Source organism: Dendrobates tinctorius, unplaced genomic scaffold, assembly GCF_039654945.1.
Source record: "Dendrobates tinctorius isolate UK_male_01 unplaced genomic scaffold, ASM3965494v1 ptg000125l, whole genome shotgun sequence".
Classification (NCBI taxonomy): Eukaryota; Metazoa; Chordata; class Amphibia; order Anura; family Dendrobatidae; genus Dendrobates; species Dendrobates tinctorius.
In genome coordinates this window covers 27,172,505-27,199,203 of record NW_027361793.1, presented here as the reverse complement: position 1 = coordinate 27,199,203, position 26,699 = coordinate 27,172,505, and positions in this window count along the sequence as shown.

The window sequence follows — 26,699 nt, the reverse complement described above, 5'->3', positions numbered from 1 at the left end:
ATCAAAAATTTCAGTCCTGCACGATTCTACCAAGAAATGTGAGTGTTCATTCAAACCGCTGGTTTTTGATAGTTTGGGCCCTATTGAATAATGAATGTTTTGAATTTTCTCCAAAAGTAAAGTAGTTGCAAACTCATCCTTTTAGAAACTTGTTTGGGCTGTTGAGAGGAGTAAAAAACCATCAAAAATTTCAATCCTGCATGATTCTACCAAGAAATGTGATTCTTCATTCAAAACCTGATTTTTGCTATTGGGTTCTATTGAATAATGAATGTTTTGAATTTTCTCCAAAAGTAAAGTAGTTGCAAACTCATGCTTTTAGAGACTTGTTTGGGCTCATGAGAGGAGTAGAAAAACATCAAAAATTTCAGTCCTGCATGATTCTACCAAGAAATGTGTGTTCATTCATACCGCTGGTTTTTGATATTTTGGGCCCTATTGAATAATGAATGTTTTGAATTTTCTCCAAAAGTAAAGTAGTTGCAAACTCATCATTTTAGAAACTTGTTTGGGCTGTTGAGAGGAGTAAAAAACCATCAAAAATTTCAATCCTGCATGATTCTACCAAGAAATGTGATTCTTCATTCAAACCTCTGGTTTTTGATATTTTGGGCCCTATTGAATAATGAATGTTTTGAATTTTCTCGAAAAGTAAAGTAGTTGCAAACTCATCCTTTTAGAAACTTGTTTGGGCTGTTGAGAGGAGTAAAAAACCATCAAAAATTTCAATCCTGCATGATTCTACCAAGAAATGTGATTCTTCATTCAAAAGCTGGTTTTTGCTATTGGGCTCTATTGAATAATGAATGTTTTGAATTTTCTCCAAAAGTAAAGTAGTTGCAAACTCATTCTTTTAGAGACTTGTTTGTGCTCATGAGAGGAGTAGAAAAACATCAAAAATTTCAGTCCTGCACGATTCTACCAAGAAATGTGAGTGTTCATTCAAACCGCTGGTTTTTGATAGTTTGGGCCCTATTGAATAATGAATGTTTTGAATTTTCTCCAAAAGTAAAGTAGTTGCAAACTTATCCTTTTAGAAACTTGTTTGGGCTGTTGAGAGGAGTAAAAAAACCATCAAAAATTTCAATCCTGCATGATTCTACCAAGAAATGTGATTCTTCATTCAAAACGCTGATTTTTGCTATTGGGTTCTATTGAATAATGAATGTTTTGAATTTTCTCCAAAAGTAAAGTAGTTGCAAGCTCATGCTTTTAGAGACTTGTTTGGGCTCATGAAAGGAGTAGAAAAACATCAAAAATTTCAGTCCTGCATGATTCTACCAAGAAATGTGTGTTCATTCAAACCGCTGGTTTTTGATATTTTGGGCCCTATTGAATAATGAATATTTTGAATTTTTTCCAAAAGTAAAGTAGTTGCAAACTCATGCTTTTTGAAACTTGTTTTGGCTGTTGACAGGAGTAAAAAACCTTCAAAAATTTCAATCCTGCATGATTCTACCAAGAAATGTGATTCTTCATTCAAAACGCTGATTTTTGCTATTGGTTTCTATTGAATAATGAATGTTTTGAATTTTGTCCAAAAGTAAAGTAGTTGCAAACTCATGCTTTTAGAGACTTGTTTGGGCTCATGAGAGGAGTAGAAAAACATCAAAAATTTCAGTCCTGCATGATTCTACCAAGAAATGAGTGTTCATTCAAACCGCTGGTTTTTGATATTTTGGGCCCTATTGAATAATGAATGTTTTGAATTTTCTCCAAAAGTAAAGTAGTTGCAAACTCATCCTTTTAGAAACTTGTTTGGGCTGTTGAGAGGAGTAAAAAACCATCAAAAATTTCAGTCCTGCATGATTGTACCAAGAAATGTGATTCTTCATTCAAAACGCTGATTTTTGCTATTGGGTTCTATTGAATAATGAATGTTTTGAATTTTCTCCAAAAGTAAAGTAGTTGCAAACTCATCCTTTTAGAGACTTGTTTGGGCTCATGAGAGGAGTAGAAAAACATCAAAAATTTCAGTCCTGCACGATTCTACCAAGAAATGTGAGTGTTCATTCAAACCACTGGTTTTTGATAGTTTGGGCCCTATTGAATAATGAATGTTTTGAATTTTCTCCAAAAGTAAAGTAGTTGCAAACTCATCCTTTTAGAAACTTGTTTGGGCTGTTGAGAGGAGTAAAAAACCATCAAAAATTTCAATCCTGCATGATTCTACCAAGAAATGTGATTCTTCATTCAAAACCTGATTTTTGCTATTGGGCTCTATTGAATAATGAATGTTTTGAATTTTCTCCAAAAGTAAAGTAGTTGCAAACTCATGCTTTTAGAGACTTGTTTGGGCTCATGAGAGGAGTAGAAAAACATCAAAAATTTCAGTCCTGCATGATTCTACCAAGAAATGTGTGTTCATTCAAACCGCTGGTTTTTGATATTTTGGGCCCTATTGAATAATGAATGTTTTGAATTTTCTCCAAAAGTAAAGTAGTTGCAAACTCATCCTTTTAGAAACTTGTTTGGGCTGTTGAGAGGAGTAAAAAACTATCAAAAATTTCAATCCTGCATTTTCTACCAAGAAATGTGATTCTTCATTCAAAACGCTGGTTTTTGCTATTGGGATGTATTGAATAATGAATGTTTTGAATTTTCTCCAAAAGTAAAGTAGTTGCAAACTCATCCTTTTAGAGACTTGTTTGTGCTCATGAGAGGAGTAGAAAAACATCAAATATTTCAGTCCTGCACGATTCTACCAAGAAATGTGAGTGTTCATTCAAACCGCTGGTTTTTGATAGTTTGGGCCCTATTGAATAATGAATGTTTTGAATTTTCTCCAAAAGTAAAGTAGTTGCAAACTCATCCTTTTAGAAACTTGTTTGGGCTGTTGAGAGGAGTAAAAAACCATCAAAAATTTCAATCCTGCATGATTCTACCAAGAAATGTGATTCTTCATTCAAAACCTGATTTTTGCTATTGGGTTCTATTGAATAATGAATGTTTTGAATTTTCTCCAAAAGTAAAGTAGTTGCAAACTCATGCTTTTAGAGACTTGTTTGGGCTCATGAGAGGAGTAGAAAAACATCAAAAATTTCAGTCCTGCATGATTCTACCAAGAAATGTGTGTTCATTCATACCGCTGGTTTTTGATATTTTGGGCCCTATTGAATAATGAATGTTTTGAATTTTCTCCAAAAGTAAAGTAGTTGCAAACTCATCTTTTTAGAAACTTGTTTGGGCTGTTGAGAGGAGTAAAAAACCATCAAAAATTTCAATCCTGCATGATTCTACCAAGAAATGTGATTCTTCATTCAAACCTCTGGTTTTTGATATTTTGGGCCCTATTGAATAATGAATGTTTTGAATTTTCTCGAAAAGTAAAGTAGTTGCAAACTCATCCTTTTAGAAACTTGTTTGGGCTGTTGAGAGGAGTAAAAAACCATCAAAAATTTCAATCCTGCATGATTCTACCAAGAAATGTGATTCTTCATTCAAAAGCTGGTTTTTGCTATTGGGCTCTATTGAATAATGAATGTTTTGAATTTTCTCCAAAAGTAAAGTAGTTGCAAACTCATTCTTTTAGAGACTTGTTTGTGCTCATGAGAGGAGTAGAAAAACATCAAAAATTTCAGTCCTGCACGATTCTACCAAGAAATGTGAGTGTTCATTCAAACCGCTGGTTTTTGATAGTTTGGGTCCTATTGAATAATGAATGTTTTGAATTTTCTCCAAAAGTAAAGTAGTTGCAAACTTATCCTTTTAGAAACTTGTTTGGGCTGTTGAGAGGAGTAAAAAAACCATCAAAAATTTCAATCCTGCATGATTCTACCAAGAAATGTGATTCTTCATTCAAAACGCTGATTTTTGCTATTGGGTTCTATTGAATAATGAATGTTTTGAATTTTCTCCAAAAGTAAAGTAGTTGCAAGCTCATGCTTTTAGAGACTTGTTTGGGCTCATGAAAGGAGTAGAAAAACATCAAAAATTTCAGTCCTGCATGATTCTACCAAGAAATGTGTGTTCATTCAAACCGCTGGTTTTTGATATTTTGGGCCCTATTGAATAATGAATATTTTGAATTTTTTCCAAAAGTAAAGTAGTTGCAAACTCATGCTTTTTGAAACTTGTTTTGGCTGTTGACAGGAGTAAAAAACCTTCAAAAATTTCAATCCTGCATGATTCTACCAAGAAATGTGATTCTTCATTCAAAACGCTGATTTTTGCTATTGGTTTCTATTGAATAATGAATGTTTTGAATTTTCTCCAAAAGTAAAGTAGTTGCAAACTCATGCTTTTAGAGACTTGTTTGGGCTCATGAGAGGAGAAGAAAAACATCAAAAATTTCAGTCCTGCATGATTCTACCAAGGAATGAGTGTTCATTCAAACCGCTGGTTTTTGATATTTTGGGCCCTATTGAATAATGAATGTTTTGAATTTTCTCCAAAAGTAAAGTAGTTGCAAACTCATCCTTTTAGAAACTTGTTTGGGCTGTTGAGAGGAGTAAAAAACCATCAAAAATTTCAGTCCTGCATGATTGTACCAAGAAATGTGATTCTTCATTCAAAACGCTGGTTTTTGCTATTGGGCTCTATTGAATAATGAATGTTTTGAATTTTCTCCAAAAGTAAAGTAGTTGCAAACTCATCCTTTTAGTAACTTGTTTGGGCTGTTGAGAGGAGTAAAAAAACCATCAAAAATTTCAATCCTGCATGATTCTACCAAGAAATGTGATTCTTCATTCAAAACCTGATTTTTGCTATTGGGCTATATTGAATAATGAATGTTTTGAATTTTCTCCAAAAGTAAAGTAGTTGCAAACTCATGCTTTTAGCGACTTGTTTGGGCTCATGAGAGGAGTAGAAAAACATCAAAAATTTCAGTCCTGCATGATTCTACCAAGAAATGTGTGTTCATTCAAACCGCTGGTTTTTGATATTTTGGGCCCTATTGAATAATGAATGTTTTGAATTTTCTCCAAAAGTAAAGTAGTTGCAAACTCATCCTTTTAGAAACTTGTTTGGGCTGTTGAGAGGAGTAAAAAACCATCAAAAATTTCAATCCTGCATTTTCTACCAAGAAATGTGATTCTTCATTCAAAACGCTGGTTTTTGCTATTGGGCTCTATTGAATAATGAATGTTTTGAATTTTTTCTAAAAGTAAAGTAGTTGCAAACTCATCCTTTTAGAGACTTGTTTGTGCTCATGAGAGGAGTAGAAAAACATCAAAAATTTCAGTCCTGCACGATTCTACCAAGAAATGTGAGTGTTCATTCAAACCGCTGGTTTTTGATAGTTTGGGCCCTATTGAATAATGAATGTTTTGAATTTTCTCCAAAAGTAAAGTAGTTGCAAACTAATCCTTTTAGAAACTTGTTTGGGCTGTTGAGAGGAGTAAAAAAACATCAAAAATTTCAATCCTGCATGATTCTACCAAGAAATGTGATTCTTCATTCAAAACCTGATTTTTGCTATTGGGTTCTATTGAATAATGAATGTTTTGAATTTTCTCCAAAAGTAAAGTAGTTGCAAACTCATGCTTTTAGAGACTTGTTTGGGCTCATGAGAGGAGTAGAAAAACATCAAAAATTTCAGTCCTGCATGATTCTACCAAGAAATGTGTGTTCATTCATACTGCTGGTTTTTGATATTTTGGGCCCTATTGAATAATGAATGTTTTGAATTTTCTCCAAAAGTAAAGTAGTTGCAAACTCTTCATTTTAGAAACTTGTTTGGGCTGTTGAGAGGATTAAAAAACCATCAAAAATTTCAATCCTGCATGATTCTACCAAGAAATGTGATTCTTCATTCAAACCTCTGGTTTTTGATATTTTGGGCCCTATTGAATAATGAATGTTTTGAATTTTCTCGAAAAGTAAAGTAGTTGCAAACTCATCCTTTTAGAAACTTGTTTGGGCTGTTGAGAGGAGTAAAAAACCATCAAAAATTTCAATCCTGCATGATTATACCAAGAAATGTGATTCTTCAGTCAAAAGCTGGTTTTTGCTATTGGGCTCTATTGAATAATGAATGTTTTGAATTTTCTTCAAAAGTAAAGTAGTTGCAAACTCATTCTTTTAGAGACTTGTTTGTGCTCATGAGAGGAGTAGAAAAACATCAAAAATTTCAGTCCTGCACGATTCTACCAAGAAATGTGAGTGTTCATTCAAACCGCTGGTTTTTGATAGTTTGGGCCCTATTGAATAATGAATGTTTTGAATTTTCTCCAAAAGTAAAGTAGTTGCAAACTTATCCTTTTAGAAACTTGTTTGGGCTGTTGAGAGGAGTAAAAAAACCATCAAAAATTTCAATCCTGCATGATTCTACCAAGAAATGTGATTCTTCATTCAAAACGCTGATTTTTGCTATTGGGTTCTATTGAATAATGAATGTTTTGAATTTTCTCCAAAAGTAAAGTAGTTGCAAGCTCATGCTTTTAGAGACTTGTTTGGGCTCATGAGAGGAGTAGAAAAACATCAAAAATTTCAGTCCTGCATGATTCTACCAAGAAATGTGTGTTCATTCAAACCGCTGGTTTTTGATATTTTGGGCCCTATTGAATAATGAATATTTTGAATTTTTTCCAAAAGTAAAGTAGTTGCAAACTCATCCTTTTTGAAACTTGTTTTGGCTGTTGACAGGAGTAAAAAACCTTCAAAAATTTCAATCCTGCATGATTCTACCAAGAAATGTGATTCTTCATTCAAAACGCTGATTTTTGCTATTGGGTTATATTGAATAATGAATGTTTTGAATTTTCTCCAAAAGTAAAGTAGTTGCAAACTCATGCTTTTAGAGACTTGTTTGGGCTCATGAGAGGAGTAGAAAAACATCAAAAATTTCAGTCCTGCATGATTCTACCAAGAAATGAGTGTTCATTCAAACCGCTGGTTTTTGATATTTTGGGCCCTATTGAATAATGAATGTTTTGAATTTTCTCCAAAAGTAAAGTAGTTGCAAACTCATCCTTTTAGAAACTTGTTTGGGCTGTTGAGAGGAGTAAAAAACCATCAAAAATTTCAGTCCTGCATGATTGTACCAAGAAATGTGATTCTTCATTCAAAACGCTGGTTTTTGCTATTGGGCTCTATTGAATAATGAATGTTTTGAATTTTCTCCAAAAGTAAAGTAGTTGCAAACTCATCCTTTTAGAGTCTTGGTTTGGGCTCATGAGAGGAGTAGAAAAACATCAAAAATTTCAGTCCTGCAAGATTCTAACAAGAAATGTGAGTGTTCATTCAAACCGCTGGTTTTTGATATTTTGGGCCCTATTGAATAATGAATGTTTTGAATTTTCTCCAAAAGTAAAGTAGTTGCAAACTCATCCTTTTAGAAACTTGTTTGTGCTGTTGAGAGGAGTAAAAAACCATAAAAAATTTCAATCCTGCATGATTCTACCAAGAAATGTGATTCTTCATTCAAAACCTGATTTTTGCTATTGGGCTCTATTGAATAATGAATGTTTTGAATTTTCTCCAAAAGTAAAGTAGTTGCAAACTCATCCTTTTAGAGACTTGTTTGGGCTCATGAGAGGAGTAGAAAAACATCAAAAATTTCAGTCCTGCACGATTCTACCAAGAAATGTGAGTGTTCATTCAAACCGCTGGATTTTGATAGTTTGGGCCCTATTGAATAATGAATGTTTTGAATTTTCTCCAAAAGTAAAGTAGTTGCAAACTCATCCTTTTAGAAACTTGTTTGGGCTGTTGAGAGGAGTAAAAAACCATCAAAAATTTCAATCCTGCATGATTCTACCAAGAAATGTGATTCTTCATTCTAAACCTGATTTTTGCTATTGGGCTCTATTGAATAATGAATGTTTTGAATTTTCTCCAAAAGTAAAGTAGTTGCAAACTCATGCTTTTAGAGACTTGTTTGGGCTCATGAGAGGAGTAGAAAAACATCAAAAATTTCAGTCCTGCATGATTCTACCAAGAAATATGTGTTTATTCAAACCGCTGGTTTTTGATATTTTGGGCCCTATTGAATAATGAATGTTTTGAATTTTCTCCAAAAGTAAAGTAGTTGCAAACTCATCCTTTTAGAAACTTGTTTGGGCTGTTGAGAGGAGTAAAAAACCATCAAAAATTTCAATCCTGCATGATTCTACCAAGAAATGTGATTCTTCATTCAAAACGCTGATTTTTGCTATTGGGTTCTATTGAATAATGAATGTTTTGAATTTTCTCCAAAAGTAAAGTAGTTGCAAACTCATCCTTTTAGAGACTTGTTTGGGCTCATGAGAGGAGTAGAAAAACCAAAAATTTCAGTCCTGCACGATTCTACCAAGAAATGTGAGTGTTCATTCAAACCGCTGGTTTTTGATAGTTTGGGCCCTATTGAATAATGAATGTTTTGAATTTTCTCCAAAAGTAAAGTAGTTGCAAACTCATCCTTTTAGAAACTTGTTTGGGCTGTTGAGAGGAGTAAAAAACCATCAAAAATTTCAATCCTGCATGATTCTACCAAGAAATGTGATTCTTCATTCAAAACGCTGATTTTTGCTATTGGGTTCTATTGAATAATGAATGTTTTGAATTTTCTCCAAAAGTAAAGTAGTTGCAAGCTCATGCTTTTAGAGACTTGTTTGGGCTCATGAGAGGAGTAGAAAAACATCAAAAATTTCAGTCCTGCATGATTCTACCAAGAAATGTGTGTTCATTCAAACCGCTGGTTTTTGATATTTTGGGCCCTATTGAATAATGAATGTTTTGAATTTTCTCCAAAAGTAAAGTAGTTGCAAACTCATCCTTTTAGAAACTTGTTTGGGCTGTTGAGAGGAGTAAAAAACCATCAAAAATTTCAATCTTGCATGATTCTACCAAGAAATGTGATTCTTCATTCAAAACGCTGATTTTTGCTATTGGGTTCTATTGAATAATGAATGTTTTGAATTTTCTCCAAAAGTAAAGTAGTTGCAAACTCATCCTTTTAGAGACTTGTTTGGGCTCATGAGAGGAGTAGAAAAACATCAAAAATTTCAGTCCTGCACGATTCTACCAAGAAATGTGAGTGTTCATTCAAACCGCTGGTTTTTGATAGTTTGGGCCCTATTGAATAATGAATGTTTTGAATTTTCTCCAAAAGTAAAGTAGTTGCAAGCTCATGCTTTTAGAGACTTGTTTGGGCTCATGAGAGGAGTAGAAAAACATCAAAAATTTCAGTGCTGCATTATTCTACCAAGAAATGTGTGTTCATTCAAACCGCTGGTTTTTGATATTTTGGGCCTTATTGAATAATGAATGTTTTGAATTTTCTCCAAAATTAAAATAGTTGCAAACTCATCCTTTTAGAAACTTGTTTGGGCTGTTGTGAGACGTAAAAAACCATCAAAAATTTCAATCCTGCATGATTCTACCAAGAAATGTGATTCTTCATTCAAAACGCTGATTTTTGCTATTGGGTTCTATTGAATAATGAATGTTTTGAATTTTCTCCAAAAGTAAAGTAGTTGCAAGCTCATGCTTTTAGAGACTTGTTTGGGCTCATGAGAGGAGTAGAAAAACATCAAAAATTTCAGTCCTGCATGATTCTACCAAGAGATGTGTGTTAATTCAAACCACTGGTTTTTGATATTTTGGGCCCTATTGCATAATGAATGTTTTGAATTTTCTCCAAAAGTAAAGTAGTTGCAAACTCATCCTTTTAGAAACTTGTTTGGGCTGTTGAGAGGAGTAAAAAAACCATCAAAAATTTCAAGCCTGCATGATTCTACCAAGAAATGTGATTCTTCAATCAAAACCTGATTTTTGCTATTGGGCTCTATTGAATAATGAATGTTTTGAATTTTCTCCAAAAGTAAAGTAGTTGCAAACTCATGCTTTTAGAGACTTGGTTGGGCTCATGAGAGGAGTAGAAAAACATCAAAAATTTCAGTCCTGCATGATTCTACCAAGAAATGTGTGTTCATTCAAACCGCTGGTTTTTGATTTTTTGGGCCCTATTGAATAATGAATGTTTTGAATTTTCTCCAAAAGTAAAGTAGTTGCAAACTCATCCTTTTAGAAACTTGTTTGGGCTGTTGAGAGGAGTAAAAAAACCATCAAAAATTTCAATCCTGCATGATTCTACCAAGAAATGTGATTCTTCATTCAAAACGCTGGTTTTTGATATTTTGGGCCCTATTGAATAATGAATGTTTTGAATTTTCTCCAAAAGTAAAGTAGTTGCAAACTCATCCTTTTAGAAACTTGTTTGGGCTGTTGAGAGGAGTAAAAAACCATCAAAAATTTCAATCCTGCATGATTCTACCAAGAAATGTGATTCTTCATTCAAAACGCTGATTTTTGCTATTGGGTTCTATTGAATAATGAATGTTTTGAATTTTCTCCAAAATTAAAGTAGTTGTAAACTCATGCTTTTAGAGACTTGTTTGGGCTCATGAGAGGAGTAGAAAAACATCAAAAATTTCAGTCCTGCATGATTCTACCAAGAAATGTGTGTTCATTCAAACCGCTGGTTTTTGATATTTTGGGCCCTATTGAATAATGAATGTTTTGAATTTTCTCCAAAAGTAAAGTAGTTGCAAACTCATCCTTTTTGAAACTTGTTTGGGCTGTTGAGAGGAGTAAAAAACCATCAAAAATTTCAATCCTGCATGATTCTACCAAGAAATGTGATTCTTCATTCAAAACGCTGGTTTTTGCTATTGGGCTCTATTGAATAATGAATGTTTTGAATTTTCTCCAAAAGTAAAGTAGTTGCGAACTCATCCTTTTAGAGTCTTGGTTTGGGCTCATGAGAGGAGTAGAAAAACATCAAAAATTTCAGTCCTGCACGATTCTACCAAGAAATGTGAGTGTTCATTCAAACCGCTGGTTTTTGATATTTTGGGCCCTATTGAATAATGAATGTTTTGAATTTTCTCCAAAAGTAAAGTAGTTGCAAACTCATCCTTTTAGAAACTTGTTTGGGCTGTTGAGAGGAGTAAAATAGAATCAAAAATTTAAATCCTGCATGATTCTACCAAGAAATGTGATTCTTCATTCAAAACCTGATTTTTGCTATTGGGCTCTATTGAATAATGAATGTTTTGAATTTTCTCCAAAAGTAAAGTAGTTGCAAACTCATCCTTTTAGAGACTTGTTTGGGCTCATGAGAGGAGTAGAAAAACATCAAAAATTTCAGTCCTGCACGATTCTACCAAGAAATGTGAGTGTTCATTCAAACCGCTGGTTTTTGATAGTTTGGACCCTATTGAATAATGAATGTTTTGAATTTTCTCCAAAAGTAAAATAGTTGCAAACTCATCCTTTTAGAAACTTGTTTGGGCTGTTGAGAGGAGTAAAAAAACATCAAAAATTTCAATCCTGCATGATTCTACCAAGAAATGTGATTCTTCATTCAAAACGCTGGTTTTTGCTATTGGGCTCTATTGAATAATGAATGTTTTGAATTTTCTCCAAAAGTAAAGTAGTTGCAAACTCATCCTTTTAGAGACTTGTTTGTGCTCATGAGAGGAGTAGAAAAACATCAAAAATTTCAGTCCTGCACGATTCTACCAAGAAATGTGAGTGTTCATTCAAACCGCTGGTTTTTGATATTTTGGGCCCTATTGAATAATGAATGTTTTAAATTTTCTCCAAAAGTAAAGAAGATGCAAACTCATCCTTTTAGAAACTTGTTTGGGCTGTTGAGAGGAGTAAAAAACCATCAAAAATTTCAATCCTGCATGATTCTACCAAGAAATGTGATTCTTCATTCAAAACGCTGATTTTTGCTATTGGGTTCTATTGAATAATGAATGTTTTGAATTTTCTCCAAAAGTCAAGTAGTTGCAAGCTCATGCTTTTAGAGACATGTTAGGGCTCATGAGAGGAGTAGAAAAACATCAAAAATTTCAGTCCTGCACGATTCTACCAAGAAATGTGTGTTCATTCAAACCGCTGGTTTTTGATATTTTGGGCCCTATTGAATAATGAATGTTTTGAATTTTCTCCAAAAGTAAAGTAGTTGCAAACTCATCCTTTTAGAAACTTGTTTGGGCTGTTGAGAGGAGTAAAAAACCATCAAAAATTTCAATCCTGCATATTCTACCAAGAAATGTGATTCTTCATTCAAAACGCTGGTTTTTGCTTTTGGGCTCTATTGAATAATGAATGTTTTGAATTTTCTCCAAAAGTAAAGTAGTTGCAAACTCATCCTTTTAGAGACTTGTTTGTGCTCATGAGAGGAGTAGAAAAACATCAAAAATTTCAGTCCTGCACGATTCTACCAAGAAATGTGAGTGTTCATTCAAACCGCTGGTTTTTGATAGTTTGGGCCCTATTGAGTAATGAATGTTTTGAATTTTCTCCAAAAGTAAAGTAGTTGCAAACTCCTCCTTTTAGAAACTTGTTTGGGCTGTTGAGAGGAGTAAAAAAACATCAAAAATTTCAATCCTGCATGATTCTACCAAGAAATGTGATTCTTCATTCAAAATGCTGATTTTTGGTATTGGGTTCTATTGAATAATGAATGTTTTGAATTTTCTCCAAAAGTAAAGTAGTTGCAAGCTCATGCTTTTAGAGACATGTTTGGGCTCATGAGAGGAGTAGAAAAACATCAAAAATTTCAGTCCTGCACGATTCTACCAAGAAATGTGTGTTCATTCAAACCGCTGGTTTTTGATATTTTGGGCCCTATTGAATAATGAATGTTTTGAGTTTTCTCCAAAAGTAAAGTAGTTGCAAACTCATCCTTTTAGAAACTTGTTTGGGCTGTTGAGAAGAGTAAAAAACCATCAAAAATTTCAATCCTGCATGATTCTACCAAGAAATGTGATTCTTTATTCAAAACGCTGATTTTTGCTAAAAGGATTAGTTTGCAACTACTTTACTTTTGGAGAAAATTCAAAACATTCATTATTCAATAGGGCCCAAACTATCAAAAACCAGCGGTTTGAATGAACACTCACATTTCTAGGTAGAATCGTGCAGGACTGAAATTTTTGATGTTTTTCTACTCCTCTCATGAGCCCAAACAAGTCTCTAAGGATGAGTTTGCAACAACTTTACTTTTGGAGAAAATTCAAAACATTCATTATTCAATAGAGCCCAATAGCAAAAATCAGGTTTTGAATGAAGAATCACATTTCTTGGTAGAATCATGCAGGATTGAAATTTTTGATGGTTTTTTACTCCTCTCAACAGCCCAAACAAGTTTCAAAAGGATGAGTTTGCAACTACTTTACTTTTGGAGAAAATTCAAAACATTCATTATTCAATAGGGCAAAAAATATCAAAAACCAGCGGTTTGAATGAACACACATTTCTTGGTAGAATCATGCAGGACTGAAATTTTTGATGTTTTTCTACTCTCATGAGCCCAAACAAGTCTCTAAAAGCATGAGTTTGCAACTACTTTACTTTTGGAGAAAATTCAAAACATTCATTATTCAATAGGGCCCAAACTATCAAAAACCAGCGGTTTGAATGAACACTCACATTTCTTGGTAGAATCGTGCAGGACTGAAATTTTTGATGTTTTTCTACTCCTCTCATGAGCACAAACAAGACTCTAAAAGGATGAGTTTGCAACTACTTTACTTTTGGAGAAAATTCAAAACATTCATTATTCAATAGAGCCCAATAGCAAAAATCAGGTTTTGAATGAAGAATCACATTTCTTGGTAGAATCATGCAGGATTGAAATTTTTGATGGTTTTTTACTCCTCTCAACAGCCCAAACAAGTTTCTATAAGGATGAGTTTGCAACTACTTTACTTTTGGAGAAAATTCAAAACATTCATTATTCAATAGGGCCCAAACTATCAAAAACCAGCGGTTTGAATGAACACTCACATTTCCTGGTAGAATCGTGCAGGACTGAAATTTTTGATGTTTTTCTACTCCTCTCATGAGCCCAAACAAGAGTTTAAAAGGATGAGTTTGCAACTACTTTACTTTTGGAGAAAATTCAAAACATTCATTATTCAATAGAGCCCAATAGCAAAAACCAGCGTTTTGAATGAAGAATCACATTTCTTGGTAGAATCATGCAGGATTGAAATTTTTGATGTTTTTTTACTCCTCTCAACAGCCCAAACAAGTTTCAAAAGGATGAGTTTGCAACTACTTTACTTTTGGAGAAAATTCAAAACATTCATTATTCAATAGGGCCCAAAATATCAAAAAACAGTGGTTTGAATGAACACACATTTCATGGTAGAATCATGCAGGACAGAAATTTTTGATGTTTTTCTACTCTCATGAGCCCAAACAAGTCTCTAAAAGCATGAGTTTGCAACTACTTTACTTTTGGAGAAAATTCAAAACATTCATTATTCAATAGGGCCCAAATTCAATCTGTGTTTGGAAACCGCTTAAGAGAGTGAGTGCACCATTCTCATAGGAACTGCAGATACTGAAATGATGCGTGTAGTGAAGTGAGCAAGCTCTTTTTCCATCTCCCTGGCGAGCATCGCCCACCTGTCTGCTGAGGCTCCCTCAGCAGACTGAAGCTGACTACTACTGCGCAGCTGCTACAGACTGTGGGCTGCCCATTGTGACACGTTGTCCCATTGTGACACGTCGTCCCATTGTTCCAGGAATAGAACACATCCAAGCATTGTGTTCTATGAATGGCATGATTCCTATCACAGTGTTCCATGGATGGAACACATCCTATTTACTGCAGGCAAGCAGCGCACCTAGCTGCTGCTGCTGCTGCTACTGCTACAAGCCACTAGAATACCGTCTGTCAGACAGGTGGACGTAGGCCGAACATTCAAATAACTCGCCAGATAAATCGTTGCTTTTCCATTTAATTCATATATGAATTAATTCAAAATTGAACAGTAAATTTCAAAGTTGGAAGGCCACAAGAGGGGGACAATGTTTCAAAAATGAAACGACATATCATTGCATGAGGGATGTGGTAGGAATTGAATGCTTGAATTAAGACTGGGGAAGTACTGAGGGGAAGGGGCTGCAGGCCTTGTAGAAGGTGGGTGTGCAGAAATGTAGCTATCCAAAGGCAAAGACATTACTGCAGCTTGTCACACCTGTACCTACCAAGCAGCAAAGGCCAAGATAGATCGTTATTTTACTGACAGATTGAATACAGTGCAATACCTCCCATATAGAGGTGAATAAGAGTAGTAGTAGTAGTAGTAGTAGTAGAAGAGTTGGTCAAGTTAAATCAAGGCTAAGGAATTGGAAATGTGCAACTTGGACCAAGAAAAACTTATTACAGAGCAACGACATTTGAAAAAAGCATTCAAATCATGCTTTGAAAACACTACTTGTGTATCCCGACTTCAATTCAATCTGTCTTTGGAAACCGCTTAAAGGGAAGGTGCCATCCAAAAAAATTTTTTTCAGCAATTGAAAAAATGTAAAGAATTAATGTTTACATTTTCTTAAAAAATATTATCGTTTGTTTTTAATTTTGCAAAATATGAAAAATAATTTTAAAAAGTTTGGCATTTCCACTTGTTAACACTAGGGGGAGCAGCTACTGAAATCTGGCACAAAAACCTATGACATCTATAGACACAGTGAGCAGCCATTTTGATGGGGCTTGCAAAGTTACTGACTGTCTTTGCATGTAAAGTCTGGATCACAACAGGCCATCAATCAGCAGACATGTTTCCTGGATTTCTGTGGAGCAGACAAGCAGACGGTTCATCCATGTGAATAAAACACAGCGCTCTTTGTACAATCCCTGGCACCGAACAGGGCGCCCCCACAGACCAGCACACACTGCTCTCCTGAAATACTCTGTGCTGCTGTCGCCCTGCTCCTTCCACCATACATCAGGCCCCTGTCCCCTCGGTTTCACACATCGCCAGGACGGGATCTGAGGAGAGGAATGGGGTCTTCGGTCACCGAGGATGGCAGGCAGCAAGGATTCTGGGAGCAGAGTGACAGCAGCACAGAGTATTTCAGGAGAGCAGTATCACACGGGATAGGATTAGATACACGGCTCAGCAGGCAGCATCACACAGGAGAGGATTAGATACACGGCTCAGCAGGCAGTATCACATGGGATAGGATTAGATACACGGCTCAGCAGGCAGCATCACACAGGAGAGGATTAGATACCCGGCTCAGAATACAGTATCACACAGGATAGGATTAGATACACGGCTCAGCAGTCAGTATCACACAGGATAGGATTACATACACGGTTCAGCAGTCAGTATCACACAGGAGAGGATTAGATACACGGCTCAGCAGGCAGTATCACACAGGAGAGGATTAGATACACGGCTCAGCAGGCAGTATCACACAGAAGAGGATTAGATGCACGGCTCAGCAGTCAGTATCACACAGGAGAGGATTAGATACACGGCTCAGCAGTCAGTATCACACAGGAGAGGATTAGATACACGGCTCAGCAGAAAGTATCACACAGGAGAGGATTAGATACCCGGCTCAGAATACAGTATCACACAGGATAGGATTAGATACACAGCTCAGCAGACAGTATCACACAGGAGAGGATTAGATACATGGCTCAGCAGACAGTATCACACAGGAGAGGATTAGATACACGGCTCAGCAGAAAGTATCACACAGGAGAGGATTAGATACCCGGCTCAGAATACAGTATCACACAGGATAGGATTAGATACACAGCTCAGCAGACAGTATCACACAGGAGAGGATTAGATACACGGCTCAGCAGACAGTATCACACAGGAGAGGATTAGATACACGGCTCAGCAGAAAGTATCACACAGGAGAGGATTAGATACCCGGCTCAGAATACAGTATCACACAGGATAGGATTACATACACGGCTCAGCAGTCAGTATCACACAGGAGAGGATTAGATACACGGCTCAGCAGTCAGTATCACACAGGAGAGGATTAGATAAACGGCTCAGCAGGCAGTATCACACAGGATAGGGTTAGATACACGGCTCAGCAGGCAGTATCACACAGGAGAGGATTAGATACACGGCTCAGCAGGCAGTATCACACAGAAGAGGATTGAATTGTTTGGCTTTGGATAGCTACATTTCTGCACACCCACCTGCTACAAGGCCTGCAGCCCCTTCCCCTCAGTACTTCCCCAGTCTTAATTCAAGCATTCAATTCCTACCACATCCCTCATGCAATGATATGTCGTTTCATTTTTGAAACATTGTCCCCCTCTTGTGGCCTTCCAACTTTGAAATTTACTGTTCAATTTTGAATTAATTCATATATGAATTAAATGGAAAAGCAACGATTTATCTGGCGAGTTATTTGAATGTTCGGCCTACGTCCACCTGTCTGACAGACGGTATTCTAGTGGCTTGTAGCAGCAGCAGCAGCAGCAGCAGCTAGGTGCGCTGCTTGCCTGCAGTAAATAGGATGTGTTCCATCCATGGAACACTGAGATAGGAATCATGCCATACATAGAACACAATTCTTGGATGTGTTCTATTCCTGGAACAATGGGACCACGTGTCACAATGGGACCACGTGTCACAATGGGCAGCCCACAGTCTGTAGCAGCTGCGCAGTAGTAGTCAGCTTCAGTCTGCTGAGGGAGCCTCAGCAGACAGGTGGGCGATGCTCGCCAGGGAGATGGAAAAATAGCTTGCTAACTTCACTCCACGCATCATTTCAGTATCTGCAGTTCCTCTGAGAATGGTGCACTCACTCTCTTAAGCGGTTTCCAAAGACAGATTGAATTGAAATCGGGATACACAAGTAGTGTTTTCAAAGCATGATTTGAATGCTTTTTTCAAATGTCGTTGCTCTGTAATTAGTTTTTCTTGGTGCAAGTTGCACATTTCCAATTCCTTAGCCTTGATTTAACTTGACCAATTCTTCTACTACTACTACTACTACTACTACTACTACTCTTATTCACCTCTATATGGGAGGCATTGCACTTTATTCAATCTGTCAGTAAAATAACGATCTATCTTGGCCTTTGCTGCTTGGTAGGTACAGGTGTGACAAGCTGCAGTAATGTGTTTGGCTTTGGATAGCTACATTTCTGCACACCCACCTGCTACAAGGCCTGCAGCCCCTTCCCCTCAGTACTTTCCCAGTCTTAATTCAAGCATTCAATTCCTACCACATCCCTCATGCAATGATATGTCGTTTCATTTTTGAAACATTGTCCCCCTCTTGTGTCCTTCCAACTTTGAAATTTACTGTTCAATTTTGAATTAATTCATATATGAATTAAATGGAAAAGCAACGATTTATCTGGCGAGTTATTTGAATGTTCGGCCTACGTCCACCTGTCTGACAGACGGTATTCTAGTGGCTTGTAGCAGCAGCAGCAGCAGCTAGGTGCGCTGCTTGCCTGCAGTAAATAGGATGTGTTCCATCCATGGAACACTGTGATAGGAATCATGCCATTCATAGAACACAATGCTTGGATGTGTTCTATTCCTGGAACAATGGGGCCACGTGTCACAATGGGACCACATGTCACAATGGGCAGCCCACAGTCTGTAGCAGCTGCGCAGTAGTAGTCAGCTTCAGTCTGCTGAGGGAGCCTCAGCAGACAGGTGGGCGATGCTCACCAGGGAGATGGAAAAATAGCTTGCTAACTTCACTCCACGCATCATTTCAGTATCTGCAGTTCCTCTGAGAATGGTGCACTCACTCTCTTAAGCGGTTTCCAAAGACAGATTGAATTGAAATCGGGATACACAAGTAGTGTTTTCAAAGCATGATTTGAATGCTTTTTTCAAATGTCGTTGCTCTGTAATTAGTTTTTCTTGGTCCAAGTTGCACATTTCCAATTCCTTAGCCTTGATTTAACTTGACCAACTCTTCTACTACTACTGCTACTACTACTACTCTTATTCACCTCTATATGGGAGGCATTGCACTGTATTCAATCATAGAATCGTAGAGTTGGAAGGGACCTCCTGGGCCATCTGGTCCAACCCCCTGCTCAAAGCAGGATTCGCTAAATCATCCCAGTCAGATGTCTGTCCAGCCTCTGTTTGAAGACTTCCATTGAAGGAGAACTCAATCTGTCAGTAAAATAACGATCTATCTTGTCCTTTGCTGCTTGGTAGGTACAGGTGTGACAAGCTGCAGTAATGTGTTTGGCTTTGGATAGCTACATTTCTGCACACCCACCTGCTACAAGGCCTGCAGCCCCTTCCCCTCAGTACTTCCCCAGTCTTAATTCAAGCATTCAATTCCTACCACATCCCTCATGCAATGATATGTCGTTTCATTTTTGAAACATTGTACCCCTCTTGTGGCCTTCCAACTTTGAAATTTACTGTTCAATTTTGAATTAATTCATATATGAATTAAATGGAAAAGCAACGATTTATCTGGCGAGTTATTTGAATGTTCGGCCTACGTCCACCTGTCTGACAGACGGTATTCTAGTGGCTTGTAGCAGCAGCAGCAGCAGCTAGGTGCGCTGCTTGCCTGCAGTAAATAGGATGTGTTCCATCCATGGAACACTGTGATAGGAATCATGCCATTCATAGAACACAATGCTTGGATGTGTTCTATTCCTGGAACAATGGGACCACGTGTCACAATGGGACCACGTGTCACAATGGGCAGCCCACATTCTGTAGCAGCTGCGTAGTAGTAGTCAGCTTCAGTCTGCTGAGGGAGCCTCAGCAGACAGGTGGGCGATGCTCGCCAGGGAGATGGAAAAATAGCTTGCTCACTTCACTCCACGCATCATTTCAGTATCTGCAGTTCCTCTGAGAATGGTGCGCTCACTCTCTTAAGCGGTTTCCAAAGACAGATTGAATTGAAATCGGGATACACAAGTAGTGTTTTCAAAGCATGATTTGAATGCTTTTTTCAAATGTCGTTGCTCTGTAATTAGTTTTTCTTGGTCCAAGTTGCACATTTCCAATTCCTTAGCCTTGATTTAACTTGACCAACTCTTCTACTACTACTACTACTACTACTCTTATTCACCTCTATATGGGAGGCATTGCACTGTATTCAATCTGTCAGTAAAATAACGATCTATCTTGGCCTTTGCTGCTTGGTAGGTACAGGTGTGACAAGCTGCGGTAATGTGTTTGGCTTTGGATAGCTACATTTCTGCACACCCACCTGCTACAAGGCCTGCAGCCCCTTCCCCTCAGTACTTCCCCAGTCTTAATTCAAGCATTCAATTCCTACCACATCCCTCATGCAATGATATGTCGTTTCATTTTTGAAACATTGTCCCCCTCTTGTGGCCTTCCAACTTTGAAATTTACTGTTCAATTTTGAATTAATTGATATATGAATTAAATGGAAAAGCAACGATTTATCTGGCGAGTTATTTGAATGTTCGGCCTACGTCCACCTGTCTGACAGACGGTATTCTAGTGGCTTGTAGCAGCAGCAGCAGCAGCAGCTAGGTGCGCTGCTTGCCTGTAGTAAATAGGATGTGTTCCATCAATGGAACACTGTGATAGGAATCATGCCATTCATAGAACACAATGCTTGGATGTGTTCTATTCCTGGAACAATGGGACCACGTGTCACAATGGGACCACGTGTCACAATGGGCAGCCCACATTCTGTAGCAGCTGCGTAGTAGTAGTCAGCTTCAGTCTGCTGAGGGAGCCTCAGCAGACAGGTGGGCGATGCTCGCCAGGGAGATGGAAAAATAGCTTGCTCACTTCACTCCACGCATCATTTCAGTATCTGCAGTTCCTCTGAGAATGGTGCGCTCACTCTCTTAAGCGGTTTCCAAAGACAGATTGAATTGAAATCGGGATACACAAGTAGTGTTTTCAAAGCATGATTTGAATGCTTTTTTCAAATGTCGTTGCTCTGTAATTAGTTTTTCTTGGTCCAAGTTGCACATTTCCAATTCCTTAGCCTTGATTTAACTTGACCAACTCTTCTACTACTACTACTACTACTACTCTTATTCACCTCTATATGGGAGGCATTGCACTGTATTCAATCTGTCAGTAAAATAACGATCTATCTTGGCCTTTGCTGCTTGGTAGGTACAGGTGTGACAAGCTGCAGTAATGTGTTTGGCTTTGGATAGCTACATTTCTGCACACCCACCTGCTACAAGGCCTGCAGCCCCTTCCCCTCAGTACTTCCCCAGTCTTAATTCAAGCATTCAATTCCTACCACATCCCTCATGCAATGATATGTCGTTTCATTTTTGAAACATTGTCCCCCTCTTGTGGCCTTCCAACTTTGAAATTTACTGTTCAATTTTGAATTAATTCATATATGAATTAAATGGAAAAGCAACGATTTATCTGGCGAGTTATTTGAATGTTCGGCCTACGTCCACCTGTCTGACAGACGGTATTCTAGTGGCTTGTAGCAGCAGCAGCAGCAGCAGCTAGGTGCGCTGCTTGCCTGCAGTAAATAGGATGTGTTCCATCCATGGAACACTGTGATAGGAATCATGCCATTCATAGAACACAATGCTTGGATGTGTTCTATTCTTGGAACAATGGGACCACGTGTCACAATGGGACCACGTGTCACAATGGGCAGCCCACAGTCTGTAGCAGCTGCGCAGTAGTAGTCAGCTTCAGTCTGCTGAGGGAGCCTCAGCAGACAGGTGGGCGATGCTCGCCAGGGAGATGGAAAAATAGCTTGCTCACTTCACTCCACGCATCATTTCAGTATCTGCAGTTCCTCTGAGAATAGTGCACTCACTCTCTTAAGCGGTTTACAAAGACAGATTGAATTGAAATTGGGATACACAAGTAGTGTTTTCAAAGCATGATTTGAATGCTTTTTTCAAATGTCGTTGCTCTGTAATTAGTTTTTCTTGGTCCAAGTTGCACATTTCCAATTCCTTAGCCTTGATTTAACTTGACCAACTCTTCTACTACTACTACTACTACTACTCTTATTCACCTCTATATGGGAGGCATTGCACTGTATTCAATCTGTCAGTAAAATAACGATCTATCTTGGCCTTTGCTGCTTGGTAGGTACAGGTGTGACAAGCTGCAGTAATGTGTTTGGCTTTGGATAGCTACATTTCTGCACACCCACCTGCTACAAGGCCTGCAGCCCCTTCCCCTCAGTACTTCCCCAGTCTTAATTCAAGCATTCAATTCCTACCACATCCCTCATGCAATGATATGTCGTTTCATTTTTGAAACATTGTCCCCCTCTTGTGGCCTTCCAACTTTGAAATTTACTGTTCAATTTTGAATTAATTCATATATGAATTAAATGGAAAAGCAACGATTTATCTGGCGAGTTATTTGAATGTTCGGCCTACGTCCACCTGTCTGACAGACGGTATTCTAGTGGCTTATAGCAGCAGCAGCAGCAGCAGCTAGGTGCGCTGCTTTCCTGCAGTAAATATTGAATGCTTGAATTAAGACTGGGGAATTACTGAGGGGAAGGGGCTGCAGGGCTTGTAGCAGGTGGGTGTGCAGAAATGTAGCTATCCAAAGCCAAACACATTACTGCAGCTTGTCACACCTGTACCTACCAAGCAGCAAAGGCCAAGATAGATCGTTATTTTACTGACAGATTGAATACAGTGCAATGCCTCCCATATAGAGGTGAATAAGAGTAGTAGTAGTAGTAGTAGTAGAAGAAGAGTTGGTCAAGTTAAATCATTGCTAAGGAATTGGAAATGTGCAACTTGGACCAAGAAAAACTAATTACAGAGCAACGACATTTGAAAAAAGCATTCAAATCATGCTTTGAAAACACTACTTGTGTATCCCAATTTCAATTCAATCTGTCTTTGGAAACCGCTTAAGAGAGTGAGTGCACCATTCTCAGAGGAACTGCAGATACTGAAATGATGCGTGGAGTGAAGTGAGCAAGCTATTTTTCCATCTCCCTGGCGAGCATCGCCCACCTGTCTGCTGAGGCTCCCTCAGCAGACTGAAGCTGACTACTACTGCGCAGCTGCTACAGACTGTGGGCTGCCCATTGTGACACGTGGTCCCATTGTGACACGTGGTCCCATTGTTCCAGGAATAGAACACATCCAAGCATTGTGTTCTATGAATGGCATGATTCCTATCACAGTGTTCCATGGATGGAACACATCCTATTTACTGCAGGCAAGCAGCGCACCTAGCTGCTGCTGCTGCTACAAGCCTCTAGAATACCGTCTGTCAGACAGGTGGACGTAGGCCGAACATTCAAATAACTCGCCAGATAAATCGTTGCTTTTCCATTTAATTCATATATGAATTAATTCAAAATTGAACAGTAAATTTCAAAGTTGGAAGGCCACAAGAGGGGGACAATGTTTCAAAAATGAAACGACATATCATTGCATGAGGGATGTGGTAGGAATTGAATGCTTGAATTAAGACTGGGGAAGTCCTGAGGGGAAGGGGCTGCAGGCCTTGTAGCAGGTGGGTGTGCAGAAATGTAGCTATCCAAAGCCAAACACATTACTGCAGCTTGTCACACCTGTACCTACCAAGCAGCAAAGGCCAAGATAGATCGTTATTTTACTGACAGATTGAATACAGTGCAATGCCTCCCATATAGAGGTGAATAAGAGTAGTAGTAGTAGTAGTAGTAGTAGTAGAAGAGTTGGTCAAGTTAAATCAAGGCTAAGGAATTGGAAATGTGCAACTTGGACCAAGAAAAACTAATTACAGAGCAACGACATTTGAAAAAAGCATTCAAATCATGCTTTGAAAACACTACTTGTGTATCCCAATTTCAATTCAATCTGTCTTTGGAAACCGCTTAAGAGAGTGAGTGCACCATTCTCAGAGGAACTGCAGATACTGAAATGATGCGTGGAGTGAAGTGAGCAAGCTATTTTTCCATCTCCCTGGCGAGCATCGCCCACCTGTCTGCTGAGGCTCCCTCAGCAGACTGAAGCTGACTACTACTGCGCAGCTGCTACAGACTGTGGGCTGCCCATTGTGACACGTGGTCCCATTGTGACACGTGGCCCCATTGTTCCAGGAATAGAACACATCCAAGCATTGTGTTCTATGAATGGCATGATTCCTATCACAGTGTTCCATGGATGGAACACATCCTATTTACTGCAGGCAAGCAGCGCACCTAGCTGCTGCTGCTGCTGCTGCTGCTACAAGCCACTAGAATACCGTCTGTCAGACAGGTGGACGTAGGCCGAACATTCAAATAACTCGCCAGATAAATCGTTGCTTTTCCATTTAATTCATATATGAATTAATTCAAAATTGAACAGTAAATTTCAAAGTTGGAAGGCCACAAGAGGGGGACAATGTTTCAAAAATGAAACGACATATCACTGCATGAGGGATGTGGTAGGAATTGAATGCTTGAATTAAGACTGGGGAAGTACTGAGGGGAAGGGGCTGCAGGCCTTGTAGCAGGTGGGTGTGCAGAAATGTAGCTTTCCAAAGCCAAACACATTACTGCAGCTTGTCACACCTGTACCTACCAAGCAGCAAAGGCCAAGATAGATCGTTATTTTACTGACAGATTGAATACAGTGCAATGCCTCCCATATAGAGGTGAATAAGAGTAGTAGTAGTAGTAGTAGTAGTAGTAGTAGTAGTAGTAGTAGAAGAGTTGATCAAGTTAAATCAAGGCTAAGGAATTGGAAATGTGCAACTTGGACCAAGAAAAACTAATTACAGAGCAACGACATTTGAAAAAAGCATTCAAATCATGCTTTGAAAACACTACTTGTGTATCCTGATTTCAATTCAATCTGTCTTTGGAAAACGCTTAAGAGAGTGAGTGCACCATTCTCAGAAGAACTGCAGATACTGAAATGATGCGTGGAGTGAAGTGATCAAGCTATTTTTCCATCTCCCTGGCGAGCATCGCCCACCTGTCTGCTGAGGCTCCCTCAGCAGACTGAAGCTGACCACTACTGCGCAGCTGCTACAGACTGTGGGCTGCCCATTGTGACACGTGGTCCCATTGTGACACGTGGTCCCATTGTTCCAGGAATAGAACACATCCAAGCATTGTGTTCTATGAATGGCATGATTCCTATCACAGTGTTCCATTGATGGAACACATCCTATTTACAGCAGGCAAGCAGCGCACCTAGCTGCTGCTGCTGCTGCTACAAGCCACTAGAATACCGTCTGTCAGACAGGTGGACGTAGGCCGAACATTCAAATAACTCGCCAGATAAATCGTTGCTTTTCCATTTAATTCATATATAAATTAATTCAAAATTGAACAGTAAATTTCAAAGTTGGAAGGCCACAAGAGGGGGACAATGTTTCAAAAATGAAACGACATATCATTGCATGAGGGATGTGGTAGGAATTGAATGCTTGAATTAAGAGTGGGGAAGTACTGAGGGGAAGGGGCTGCAGGCCTTGTAGCAGGTGGGTGTGCAGAAATGTAGCTATCCAAAGCCAAACACATTACTGCAGCTTGTCACAACTGTACCTACCAAGCAGCAAAGGCCAAGATAGATCGTTATTTTACTGACAGATTGAATACAGTGCAATGCCTCCCATATAGAGGTGAATAAGAGTAGTAGTAGTAGTAGTAGTAGTAGAAGAGTTGGTCAAGTTAAATCAAGGCTAAGGAATTGGAAATGTGCAACTTGGACCAAGAAAAACTAATTACAGAGCAACGACATTTGAAAAAAGCGTTCAAATCATGCTTTGAAAACACTACTTGTGTATCCCGATTTCAATTCAATCTGTCTTTGGAAACCGCTTAAGAGAGTGAGTGCACCATTCTCAGAGGAACTGCAGATACTGAAATGATGCGTGGAGTGAAGTGAGCAAGCTATTTTTCCATCCCCCTGGCGAGCATCGCCCACCTGTCTGCTGAGGCTCCCACAGCAGACTGAAGCTGACTACTACTGCGCAGCTGCTACAGACTGTGGGCTGCCCATTGTGACACGTGGTCCCATTGTGACACGTGGTCCCATTGTTCCAGGAATAGAACACATCCAAGCATTGTGTTCTATGAATGGCATGATTCCTATCACAGTGTTCCATGGATGGAACACATCCTATTTACTGCAGGCAAGCAGCGCACCTAGCTGCTGCTGCTGCTGCTGCTGCTACAAGCCACTAGAATACCGTCTGTCAGACAGGTGGACGTAGGCCGAACATTCAAATAACTCGCCAGATAAATCGTTGCTTTTCCATTTAATTCATATATGAATTAATTCAAAATTGAACAGTAAATTTCAAAGTTGGAAGGCCACAAGAGGGGGACAATGTTTCAAAAATGAAACGACATATCATTGCATGAGGGATGTGGTAGGAATTGAATGCTTGAATTAAGACTGGGGAAGTACTGAGGGGAAGGGGCTGCAGGCCTTGTAGCAGGTGGGTGTGCAGAAATGTAGCTATCCAAAGCCAAACACATTACTGCGGCTTGTCACACCTGTACCTACCAAGCAGCAAAGGCCAAGATAGATCGTTATTTTACTGACAGATTGAATACAGTGCAATGCCTCCCATATAGAGGTGAATAAGAGTAGTAGTAGTAGTAGTAGTAGTAGTAGTAGAAAAGTTGGTCAAGTTAAATCAAGGCTAAGGAATTGGAAATGTGCAACTTGGCCCAAGAAAAACTAATTACAGAGCAACGACATTTGAAAAAAGCATTCAAATCATGCTTTGAAAACACTACTTGTCTATCCCAATTTCAATTCAATCTGTCTTTGGAAACCGCTTAAGAGAGTGAGTGCACCATTCTCAGAGGAACTGCAGATACTGAAATGATGCGTGGAGTGAAGTGAGCAAGCTATTTTTCCATCTCCCTGGCGAGCATCGCCCACCTGTCTGCTGAGGCTCCCTCAGCAGACTGAAGCTGACTACTACTGCGCAGCTGCTACAGACTGTGGGCTGCCCATTGTGACACGTGGTCCCATTGTGACACGTGGTCCCATTGTTCCAAGAATAGAACACATCCAAGCATTGTGTTCTATGAATGGCATGATTCCTATC